The following is a 13493-nucleotide window of genomic DNA, read 5'->3' on the forward strand; positions in this document are numbered from 1 at the left end:
AGATGGTATCACGTTCGGTTTGTTTAAGCCACTCACACACAACACAGACGTACACCTGGGTATACCTTTTAGCCGAGGTAATTGATTCTCGGCTTGGACTTGCGGGGCCCGCGGGGGCCTCCGCCATCAATCACCGAGGGCCCGCGCGGGACCCGGTGCTCCGACGTCGTTCGACGACGAGGAACCATCGCGGTTCGAACGGACAAATAGCACCCCCCCCTCACTCCCCCGCCACCTCACTACCCTCATTCTCGCAGCCTCCCACCGACACACGTTCAATAAGGGGAGGGCGAATGCTTCCAAGATAGGGTGTACGTCCAAGTTTGTACAGCCTCCATGTTACATCTACTCGTACTGGAACGCTGTAATGCGATTCGAAGACGTTTCGTGCGTATCTTTGGTTGATTGGTCTTAGGCCGGTACACAATACAAATATCCTTGGTCGAATATACCTAAATAGCTTTTTCTCTCATTTTAATGCGGTAACGTTGTCGGTTGACTTTCATTCTTTGTGAAAATCTTCCGCAAGTACCCGTTACGTACCTACTCGATATATTATTTACTCTTCATTTAGTAAGTTGAGTAAACTCAGTTAGCTTGTTCCGTGAACCGTGTTAGTTGGTTTTTTTTCGAACCTAGGAGACTCGCTTGATTCGTTTCTCTGCGTTGCTGTTATTCTAATTTATCCAGGACATTTTTCTGCTTATCGAACGGCATGTCACAATTTTTTGGAATATACCAATTTTAACCTGTTTTTCTCCCTATCATAGCAAATTGGTTGAGAAATCTGTTTACGCATTGAAAAAATTATAAAACTTGAAGAGTCTCGGGACATGGTTGGTTAACACGTATTTTCTGTCGAGAAACGTGATTCGACGGTTGTACTTTATGGTTTTTAAAACCCCAGTGTGATATGCTATGGTTATAAGACATTGTTCGGATCAGAGCTTACCGTTCAAAGCGAAAAGTTCTGATCGATCAAATAGATACAGCGGACATGGCAGTTTCTCATTCCGCTATGCAAGGCTAAGTTCAGTTCGTAATTGACTACTCGAACTATGCAGTCAACTTCTGATTATCATTAAAACAAGTCACGCGTCTCTTTTTGTTATTTTTACTGCCGGTCCGTCAGCAATTGCCAGAGTAAGAAAAACTCTTGAAGCTTCGGCTCTCCGAGTAGAAGATACTTTCGGTACGGGTAGTCGTTCGCTCCGATCGCTCGATGTCCAGTGGACCGAACCGCGAGGACATCTTTTGTTGGCGCGCGCTGGTCAAAACGCGTGCAACAGCTAATGGCCGTGATTGCCTGCAGCCGTGGCCGGCCGATTGTCAAATTATTGATAATCTCGCTAAACCAACAACCAGCTGCGGGCGAGATACACATACGCAGATATACACTTTCTACGCCTGCAGCTTGAGTCGGTTCAACCGCAGACCAAGATTATTACACAGCTCCACGTCTCGGTCGCGGTCGCGGATGGATGTACACATTATAGGTGTACGCGGCATGCCGTAAGTCTATACATATTATTTACTTACAGTCGCTCCGCGTTTGTGTGGGTACACAGCTTAACCAAAAACTCACTGGGTTGAACAATGGTCGATCGGTTTCCTCCCGTCCGTACCTTAAGCTCTTTGCCTCAATAATTGGCTATAATAATATAGGTGCACGGACCGAAGTGCACTGAAATCGCCAGTCCTGCAGGGGAACCGGCCGCGTTGCGGTACATGCGCGGATTATCGCTGGTACCCTGCTGTAAGGTATAATATATGCACACCGGACGTGTTGCAGTATCCATTGCACCTCGTTTAGATCACTTGGAACCAATCCCATTGGAAATTATAGAGATTATAAACTCGCATTTATCAATCGGAAGGTCTCGCTGCTTCGCAGAGTCTGGAGTGCCGGTGCCGCTGATATAGGAAGAGCGGTAGGATAGACGGTAAAACACTTTGATTAAAGATCTCTCGTGGTGACAAGTTATGTGTCTAAGAAATTGAACCAATTTCTTGGGTGGTGAACGATAAGCCTGTACGATTTCTCATCCCTGTCTCGCTGCTGCTGCTGCTGCTGTTCCTCGTGCTGCGAGGCCAAGATCCGTACGCGGCAAGGAGGCGTAGATTAACCAATCAACCGGGCTTTGGTGCCACCGCAGCACAATGGCCACTTTAACGAGTGTTGCCCATAGATATTATATCGGGTAGATCGATCCGTCGTTCGTTTCTATCGGTCATCGGTAGGTAGCCCTTTTTTGTCAATCTCTCATCCAATGCCAGCGGGGGCGATGCCTACGCGCGTAACAACCGGCAGCGTGCGCGAACGAATATCGATTCTCTCGGTGCATCCTCACGCGTCGAAAAATCAGCCGAGTTGCTTTGGTGATGGATCGCGCGTGGAAATCTGACTGTATAATTGTATTACTTTTATAACGAGTTTGTTTGTAATTTTCGAGGGCGTCGCGCGCCTGTTTTACGCGTCAATTTGCTGTTCTTTTGCCGCAAAAACGATAAAGGGAAGCCCCGACCCTCGGGATAATCGGTTGAAAGGAAACGATTGCGTCACGATGATGTCATTAGCAGGCGCCACGCCCCCTACGGCGCTACCCCGTTACGCCGCGTCATCTTTCGATGACTCGCGATCGCTGGTTTCGGTTCCCGATCCTCCTACTCCCCGTTCTCCACAGGGTCCCGCTTCTTCTTAGTTTTTTCGGGAAGGTTATACGTACGCCAACCGCATTAGGCACGGCAAGCAGGTGAACGTATTTACCGGTGAAACAATGTAATTTATCCACCCTAATGGAGTCTAAACCTTCGTAATTATTTCAACCGGATCCCAGGTTTCGGGCAAACGAGAGAAAAAATAAATAACGGAATGGCTCGTCGGCAAACCGTGCAGGGTTGACTGCTCCAAAGACCCTCTAAGTGGTTGCAGGTTACGGATGGCACTTCGCCTCCATTGACCGGTTTCCCCCTTCGCGGCCTCATGATTATTCTCATCTCCGATCGATCCTCGTATCTATTTTTTTGACAATTTGCCGTACGTTAAGGCTCGGCACTGTTTAACAATAAATTTGAACCAAAACTGGAATGGAATATACCTATACTGCTATCGCAAGTCTTACACTTGCTTTCGATAACTTTGTTCTCCAGAATCTGTAACATAGTTTTAAAAATCTACGTATACAGATACTGTTAGATATTTCATCGTTTTGCATTTATAGTTTGATCGACCTATCATATATAGGTATCAACATCCAATTGATAACGACAGCATGTTATAATGCAGGGGAGGTTCGGTTGGGTTAGGGTAGTCATTAGTCTATTACTCGTATAAGACGCAGGATAATCAGATAAAACGTACACGTAGCACACGCCTTGTATGATATACGTATAAGAGAGGATGCGCGGATCGGATATAGGCAATACTGCAATCTAATTGCGCGTAATGAGGGTTATAAAATTCGATTATACCAACTCCTGTTCTTATCTTTCACCTTCCGTTTAACTCACTGCAGACTACACACTCATGTTTCTGTAACCCGTGCACGCTATGTACTGTAACAGCTATTACACCGTAGCTCGACTAATACTTTATACCGCACACAATTTCCTCGAACTCAACTGTGATGATGCCAGACTCATGCTCACCCATGAAACCATGGTGGCTCATCCACACGCGCTATGTGTATATCTCTATGTGTCTGCAGTCAATATGTTGTGCAGGGAAAAACCGGCTATCTCCCATATGCTTTTTCGTCCGGGCAACGAAGATGACGGTGATGATGATGAAGAAGAAGAAGGAGGAGAAAAAACAAAGAAAAAGGGGCAGGGGGGAAGTTATTGGGAAGCTACGGGCCGATCGGTGATAATTATAATCGTATATAATTTCTACTCGGTAGCCAGCCTCAATCATCTTGATCAGATTAAAGCGGCATCTGCGGGATCGGGCAAAGAGGGATGTCCGAGGCTCGTAGGTTAAACGTGAGATAAGGAAGATCGACCCGCGCGGTGCACCGTGCCTATGGAATTGACTCGCTCCTGCCGTTGCTGCAAGGATCGTTCACGGTCATCGGCACCATGATGATAATGATGACGATGACGACGACGACGACGGTCTGCGTGATCAGCTCTTGCGATCTCCGAGCTCCGGATTTCTTCTCTCTCTCTCTCTCTCTCGGTACTCGATGCGTGCATGGTCCGTTGGTACCAACCCTGTTGCTACGTGCTACCAAATTCACCCTCGTAGGGAAAAGGGTGCCGAGGATCACAGCGGTAAGATCGGTGGTGGTATCGCCGCGTTTCCATACCGGCGGTATCTGGTTGGTTGCCATTCCAAGCGACATACCCTTCCTCGTCTCTTCTCCCCCTCGCGTTTCTCCCACCCCTGTTAGTCCCCGGAGGGCACGACGAGGCAGGTTAAGAGACGAAGTACCGCAACGTCATGGGCGGTGTTGCGTACGCGTAGGAGCCCAGTGGTTAAGTCGTACGGATGCGGCTCGGATTGGTCGCCGAACAACCGACGGGGAGGACCTGCGCGTTCGCGGGCGGTTACCATCGCGGCTACCAAGAGAGAGGAGGGACACGCTCGTTCGACGGAGAGAAAGGCCGAGGGACGAGGACGAGGGAGAGCGGGACGAGGTGGGGCAAACCGGGTTGCCGATGCGGGAGTCGGGATTCCATCTGCCTCGCAGGCACACCGTTTCACGCAGTCGCAGTGACCGCACCTACCACAACGAACCGTGTACACCTACCTGTAAACACCGGCCGTCGCGCCTCGATCGCGTTACGTTAGAAACCGAAGGCGTTGCGTAATCGAACCCGTGTACTTGCCCGTCCACGATACGGACGTTTCGCGCTACGCGTATTATCATACCTCTGACACTGGGGTGCGGATCACGTAACGATCGAACGATCCGTCCGATGATCCCGCGATCGCGGCCGAACGGTGGTCATCCTTTGCCTGTGTGGTTGTACACGCGGTTGTGCGTTGTACCACGGTGTTGTGACAAATATATATATATATATATATGTATATATATATAATACATGCACGTATACACACGTGTATATGAATGTACGTATGTGTAAAGAACTAATATTTAAACAACTGTGTTTGAACTGTCGCTCTTCAACGACCTCACGTTTCCTCACCACCGATTGTGTGTCGTAACCTAACCGAGTGCAATTTAACCTCCCGCACGAGCCCCAATAACACCCGGACAACGCGATCATTAACCACGTCGTCGTTTGTCAAGAGTAATCCTGTCGACGCAGAAGGGTGAGTCATTAATACCGCACGCCTTTGCCGCAATTTCCCGATGACACGCGACGAAGAACAACTTTACGCCGATGATACGAGCCGGGGTGTCGCGATGCAATGGTCAGTGTTCGTACGCGCGCGGATAACACTTACGAATTACGCGGTTCGATCGATGTTATACACACTTACGTCCTGCTGCACGCGGGCATGCAACGAACCGATAAACTTTCACTCTGTACATCCAGCTTCACCCTTGGTGTATTTATTTATTTATTTATTCTTATTGATTTTTTTGCATCGCAAAACACGAATTACACACGAGACACTCTACGGTGGCTCGGTCGATCTCTCCGATCACGTAGAACTGCGGCGAGGTACAGAAATACTCGAAGCAAAACACTAATTATCCGAGTAATAACCGAGGGGATATAATAAAGCATTCAAGTACATTTCTTGGTCGTGGTGGACGTTGCTGCTGCGCCTCCTTACAGCCAGCCGAGTCTCCGTGATAATTTGATTTTAACGCGCGAATGATCGTGCCGTGTGGTTACCATGCGCTTTACGTACAGCGACGTCATGCCGTCAGAATCGATTGCGAAAGCTCGAGTTGTTTGTCTGGATGTAATTATCTACCGATGAAGTATATGTAATACCATGGAGTTGATTGATACTGTGTATGTATAATATACGTATTTTATACTTAATACCGACAAAGCTTGGAAATATTGTTGAAATATTTGAAACGCTGTGCCGTGTCAGATAAATATAATATATATATATATAATTTAACGGTAATCGTGTTCTTTGCGATAAGCAATCTTAATTGGATATTACTTATATATATGACTACAACATCGAGTATTTATGTTGTATACTTTCCTGTTACACGATGTGTCGCGATTATTTCCTCTTTTTTTTTCTCAATGCTTATTGACATTGCGATGGAAAATTGTAAGCGAATCGTATGTATTATATGTTCTATGAAAAGTTGCTTCGAGGACTTTTATCCGTCGACTTACCGTTATCCCGTGCCCTTTCAGCGGCAATCGCTAATGGACCGACAAAGATGTGGCGCCCGGCGTGCCTAACATTACCTGCAGACCGTCGATGCAGCTGCCATGCATCGAACGAAATCGGAGGCGACCCTGGCAGTGATTCCCGTCATTCCTACGCGACGGATAAATTCCACTGTATCCACGCGTGCACGCGTCGAAGAAATATCGAACGACTGTGGCGACGCGGTCAATTCCGGATTCCGTATTACACGCCCATACATCCCGGTACCGGAGTAATTGCATTGTGCATGTGAGCTTGTTCAATAAGCTTTCCGATAAGAGGCGCGTTTACTGCCGTTCGAGGCTGACGTGTTCCAGAGCTCGGTTCACATCGTGTACAAGATTCAATCTATGTAAGAACATACAATTCTGTCACGATTAGATAAGATATGCATTATTGTATACACGAAAAGAGCTGCGGTCGAACGAATCTCCTCGCTCAAAGCTGTGTCAGCACGTGTAAATGTGTTCGAGCCGCAAGGTATGCAAGGGATATTTCATCGGAAACTCACGTTACACGGCACGAGGATAATCTCTTACGAAGCTTCGACCTCATCGGGGCTTGTAAATATACATACGAGTTTCTTGGAAAGTATACTCAGGGCGAAAAGATTTTGCATCTAATCCGGGGTCGGATGCAGGAATTAAAATTGCAAATAAGAAGTGGTGATAAATGAATTAAAAAAATAAATAAATAAATAAATAAATAAATAAATAAATAAAAAACGCCAACGACCGCGGGATCCTTCCTCGAATGACAATCTCTCGGTCGCGGGCGAGCAGATTATTGTATGAGTAACGGGCATATATATATACACACACACACACACATGTATATGTACGCCGTGTCCGGGAGGCAGGGAGGCAGGGAGAGGCGGCTGATAGGGAACTAGTCCTCGGGATCCCCATTAGCGTAATGGGGCAGCGTATATAGTCCCCTTGCGCGGAGTGACGGTCATCTCCGAGTGTACCCTACCTGTTCGGGACCGACCCGGGGTGCCAGGGTCGACTGTACCGTCGCCCGATACCTCGGGCCCAAGGATTATGCCAGCTTTTAATAAGAGGGGATCGGGGCGAACCGAGATAACGACGGTAAATAACTTGTTTATATCTACGGCAGCCCGGACTCAACCTGAAAGCGTACGTTGTACCACCGACAACGCGATGCTCACAGAATTTCATGGTATACCGGTAATTCCGGGCTGCGGGAGAATGTCACTCGACGTTGCGTTCGAGGTTACGTCCCAGGTTTTGAAACGAAAAATGGAAGCTGGGAATCCACCTTTGCTGTGCAAAGTTGACACGCGATAAGCTTTCCTACATCTTTGAAAAGATGTTATTCTTGGAGGGAAACGTGAGGACATCGTCGAATCGAAGACGGTAGATACGCGATTTTGAGGGAATCACGGCATGACCCAGAATAAGACCCGTTCAAACATAAAACGTGTCTACTAGTTTCGCTCGTTGGTTAAACTTAAGTTGCAAATCAACCGTGTCGTTTTTGTCGTGTAACGTCAATTGATTCGTAGAGATGATACTTCGGATTTGTTGGAATGTTTAAAACTTTTCTACTTTTGATTACACTCAAATTTACATAATGTGTCTTTGCAACGATTGTACCACGACGCAGCGAGAGATATTCGAACAAATATTCCATAATCTATACGCGTATGCTAAATAAATCACAGCGTTTATCGATACTTTCTGAAAATTACACCGTTAATTTACTTATCGTTACTCTTACCTGTAGGCACGGATCTTTACTATGTGAAAAAAATTGAGGAACAGGTTTAAAAATAACTCCAAAGTGGCTTCGCAAGAACCACTTGGAAACGATGAGGACCCTGTGCTAAAGCTCGAGAGGAGAGATGCAGAGGAAAATATACTTATAATCTGGGGTTGAATTACCGGGATTTCAGAAGAGTGCTGGAAGTTCCAGAGAGAAATAAACTAAAAACCAAAAAGGAGCAGGATCGGTGAGTAAGTGGGAGAGAAATCCTGTGGGACTACCAGGTCGTAAATTTTTTTACACAGTATCCGCCGCTCTGTTATTTGCGGGGGTTGCGGAGATCCACTACCACTCTTTTCGCCACCGGTTCGTATTACACCTATCTACTAGAACGAGACGGAACAACCCTAGCTGGATGTAGCGACCTGCGGTTACCTGGGTGGTAGCTGCCTCCCTTTACCCTTGGACACCATCAGGCCTTACCACTTACCGGCTGCATCGCTTCCGGTCTCTGGGTTTCTGCTCATCGATCCACCGTTTATCTCGCCGAGCAGAAGTCCTCGTGAATTTATACCTGCAGCACTGCGACGCGTTGTTGCACAAGGTCCTCGAGTATCCTGCGAGGAACGAGACAATGACGGGAAAACGACGAGAGCCTTGTGCATTCGCAAGTCCGCTCGAATGACGGTGTAATTTAATTCAACGCGGAACGAGAGTCGCTGCCGGTTTCAATCGAACATGTCAAGCTATAACACCGTCTCTCACTGAAACATAAGGCACCGATAGTCCGTCGAGTGGACAGTTTTGTAAATCGATTTACCAACAATGTAAGAAATCGCGGTGCCTAAGCTTCGTTGGCCGAAGTTTTCAATCGATGTACCGTCGTTATTTTGATTTCGGAAGAATATCACGGTGCGTTACATATTTCCCGAAGCGAAAATGCATACTTGCAGCAGCGTGCATAACTTGGCATAAACTTTAGATAAATCTAGACAGTCCTCGCCCCCGGCGGGGTATAAATTCTAGCGTAACCGTTGGAGCTTTTCCCCGTGGTTGACGCGGGATGCGTGATAATAAACGTGTTGCCGCGAACACCTCACTCCACCCTCCCTTGCGCCTATTTTGTAATTGTGTACTTATGCAATCTTCGCTGTAATATAACGCGGGAAAGGATGGAGGCCAGCTCACGTATTACGGCTGTATAAATATACAATTCACGAGCATCAAAGCGAGAGGGTACCTGCCTAGTCCGTCAGGCATACATGCGATGCAGGGAAAATGATGACGCGGCATTATCATATATAATGCAAGGAACATTAGTAGCTCGTTAAAGATAGGGAAGTTAACAAATGGATGTGTTCCAAATTAGCACCAAGACCACTCACCGTGCTCTGCGCCTGAAGACCACGTGGCGTTAGGACGCACCCTACAGAAATTTCTACCTACGTGTATGTAACTACCTTATTTCCTCCGGAATAGACCTCGTTACCGTACGCGGCGATTTATCAAACCTGCCGGTTACTACCGCCTGATGATATAATGAATTGCAAATTTATTCCAAGGCTATGGTTAAAAGTGTCTTGTCCGCGGCGTTGTAGGTGTACACCCATCACTCCCCTGCCTCAAACGTTCATTGTACTTTCGTACTTGCTTCTATTTTTTTGCCCCAAATACGACGAGACAACGATCGCGTTACATCGTGCGTCGAAGCTGATATCGCGCACAGTCTGCCGGATAATTGAAAAAGAAAATACCTGCGCTGGTTATGTTCTCCGAGAGTTTTTCATATTATCAAACATGTTTCTGACGTGCATACGTTACGCATATCGCAGCTTAACCGTCGTTCATTATAGTGGTAAAAATTGAGGAGAATTTATATCTTTAATGCCGTTATTGCGCCGATAAAATATATGAACCTAGAATATACATCCGTGATTTATGATCATTGCCAGACGTAAATGTTCCGTACAATGTTGAAGATCAATTATTGTTCGACCACGTCGTCATGTGACGGCTGATAAATGTAAGGTGTGGCTGTGTGTACACAGCGGTACGCATACTCGTAAGCCAAATTCTGTTGTACATATATTATACGTGCGTTCGTATGAAATAATCGCTAATAACGTAGGTATGTCGCGACGGAGTTTGATTACATTTTACGGATGTTTACCGAACAAAAGCCTATCTATTCGCGAGGAGGAAAAAAAGAACGATCAAGGAAAAAGGGGCAATAAATGGTGACTCTGAAAAAGTGCGCGGCGGTATGATAGTCGGAGAGCGGAGAAACCGGGCAGGGCGTCATGGAATAAATAAAAGCGAAAATCAACACAACCTGCTGCAGGCCTAGGTATAGGTAGGTAGGTACCGTAACGGGGAAAAAAGTTAATTGTTCTTGCCGAGGAGGAGATTTCGGCGCTCGGCAAGAGGGTGCGGCGATGAGAGAAGGTGCTCGCTCTAGCATCTGTAAGTCGAATGGTATACGAATTTTGGCAAAGAAGATAACGCGTAACGCGCTGCAACGGGGCCATTCGAGTACTAGCTAACGCTAAAACAGGGGTTGGCCAATCAGAGAAACCTTGTCGAATGTTACCCTACAGTCGTAGGCGTTTCGGGCAAGCGTTAGCTAGCATAGGAAATTCCAAGTCCGTGCTCAAAGCCGACACGCCTGTTACAAAGCCTGCTTGAGAAAAATAAGAAATTTTCTTCAAGGAGGTGGTAATAATGCGTCAATTGCTCAATAATAATATCTCTGCAAATATAGTGTTGATGGCATGCATTTAAAACGAATGACAATGTATCGTGTATTTAATAGTCAGTGAATAACGAATCGACGTTTTACCGAACACTTTAACGTGTATTGGTAATTAATAATTATTAATATTTAACGAAGCAGGGGTAATTGACTACAAGTGGCATTTTTGCCATTCCCAGGTAATGAATCGATTTTTCAATCATTTATTGAAAAGCGTTAGCTAACGTTGAAAAAGAGCAGTTGGGCAAAACAAACTAACTTTACCAACCGTTAACACTGGGAGTGGGATGAAAACATTTGCAAAAAATGAGTTAGCTAATACTCGAATGGACTCAAGTCACCGGAAGCAAGATCCTGCGGATGAAGACCGAAACTTCCTCTCTTTCTCTCTCTCTCTCTCTCTCAATCTCTCTCTCAATTTGTTCACGTGTTTCAGGCATTATACTGCAGCCATTCTTCCTGTGACAATTACATTATTCCTCGTTTTAAAGATCATTATATATTTGCCGGAAACGAGACCGGGCAGAGGCCCGGCAACACCTGCTGCTCCAAGTGCGTAAGCTGTTCACCTGGGCAAGGCACCGGGTGCTTAAGTCAAGTTGCCCCCGCGGCTCGCGTTGTTTCTACGGGCAAAAGTACTTTGAATTCCACTTAACAGCATGGTATAAACTACCCTCTCATTTCCTAAGTAGTCGGCCATTAATTATCCACCTCGTCTCTATACCCGCTCCGCCTCGTGGCATCTTCTATAACTCTCTTCGTTCCTTTTTAACATATCTATTAATTACACTTCGAGTGAGGAAAAAGCTACCCCGGTTATTAGTCTTTCAGCTATTCCAATGGTGGGACGTTACGGTACATATTATATGTGTATGTAACCATTCTTGGCGCCCGCACATCCGTTCCGATCGCACTCGTTCTTTCCTCGGTCGTTTTTTCCTGCGATGTACATTATAACGGTTTGAATCAAGACTCGTCGATTCTAACCCATGCATGAAATCCGGCTTTTTAAACTGTCTTGCGGCGGCCCGCATTACGGCGTTCATGACTACCTTACATCTCCACATCCGCACCGTTAACAACTTTTACACAGTACACACGTTAACGTCGAGTTGTCCGGCCACAGGATATGACTCGATACTCCTGCAACAGCTCGCTTGAGACCTCAATTTACCTTGAGCAGCTGCACATGCCTTCGGCACGAAGAAAGTAATGGGGATCCTCTATTTTATGCATTCATTTATCATCTTATACAACCATTCGATTCCAGTTTCACATCATCACCACGCTCCGTGTAGTTTTTCTCAAGAATCCTCGCGTATAATCGACCGTCAAATAGAACATTCAACAGTGCATTTCGGTAAGTCGGTCTGGCCCAGTGAAGTTTGCGCCTTTTCTAACGAGCAGTAGCTCGGGTGAGCGTGCAGGTGATTTGGTCTCGTGGTGGCAGCTAGTCGTTATCTCGATGTCGGGGCTTCCAGTTAATGGCAAACCTCTCGTCGTCGCCGGGCTAACAGCGTCAGTCTCTCGATGCACGAGAGATTCCTACGGGCCCCAAAGAACTTTGCTGGAACATCAAAATGGGTCTCTGTACCATACCCTGGACGATCCGAAGGCCTGGTCCAACCTAGTCGGTCCGGTATCGCGTTATCGATCATGACCATTTGCCATCTTCTCGGTGCATGAAGAGGCAGATAAAACACACCGTCTAACCCTCGAGAGAATTGTGTGTTCCTCATTGCGCAGGTAGTAGTACATTGTACCCAAAGTCACGGTTGACACGTTCTGTGCCACGAGTACAGGTGCGGAGAAGCCTCCGTTTCGACAACCTGCAGACCCGCTCGTTTCTTACTCACCTGGGGGCATCGGAGACGCGGAGAAGGCAGGTAGGGAGGCAGGTAGGAAGGTATTGTCAGCGTGCGACGACTTCATTTCGGACTCGGCAGGGAAAAAAACTGGGTCTGACGGCCGCGACTCGCTACTATTAAACGAAGATCAAGTCGGACCTAACGCCGAGAATTACCGATTATCATCCAGCGGTAAAATCCTTCCCTCACTTCCGTTGTCACGCTACTGTGATGTTGTACACCAGGTAGACTTTGGTCAAAATTCTCTCGAGATGCACCAGCGGTCTTTGAGCTAACGAATCGCATTAACGCCGAGCTTCGAAATTTACCGTTAAGTCGAGTATAAGGTCCCTGTACTACGCGGAGTACAGTTTTTTAAACCACCACTTGCATGGTTGGAAAAACTTTGTAGTAGCAGTACTATATTGACCATAGACCAAGTTTCGCGAGTAAAGATTACTGTATTTTTTTTCTCCTATTGTCACGACGTTCGTAGCTGGTAGCGAAGAACGGCACGAGGTGATTGTCGAGTATCCGTAGGTATAGCTACTCCGAGGGAAACGATTAAATAAGCCCAAGATAACGGCATTATTCCATTGTACCTACTCTCGTGCAATTAACAGACGGTGGTAATTATTCTCGAAGTTCACGTCGAAGATAACAATATAGGTATACCTACATCAAATGTATTCAATGGAAGGAAATTGTTGATCGATTTTCAATTACCGAGACACCAAAGTGGGTTTGACTCTTGTAATTACCGCAAGATTGGTGGAAAAAATTAAAAATTCCGTGCAATTCTGTCTTCGTGTAAATTACAAGGCTATAAAGCACAGCGCGAGATACATCG

General features: G+C 46.4%; 1 protein-coding gene across 3 annotated transcripts in view; it reads left to right on the plus strand.

Annotated features, from left to right (window-relative positions):
• LOC124297299 (homeobox protein aristaless-like) overlaps nt 1–13493 on the plus strand; it is a 61502-nt gene that overhangs the window by 26304 nt on the left and 21705 nt on the right. The window contains exon 1 of one of the 3 annotated variants that reach the window (XM_046748193.1): nt 4663–5278. The exons of the other annotated variants lie outside the window; for them this stretch is intronic. The gene's annotated coding sequence lies outside the window, so the exon portion shown is untranslated. Of the gene's footprint in view, nt 1–4662; nt 5279–13493 lie in introns of those variants that run through there. 3 annotated transcript variants of the gene reach the window in all.

Source organism: Neodiprion virginianus, chromosome 2 (genome assembly GCF_021901495.1).
Source record: "Neodiprion virginianus isolate iyNeoVirg1 chromosome 2, iyNeoVirg1.1, whole genome shotgun sequence".
In the NCBI taxonomy this organism is placed as follows: Eukaryota; Metazoa; Arthropoda; class Insecta; order Hymenoptera; family Diprionidae; genus Neodiprion; species Neodiprion virginianus.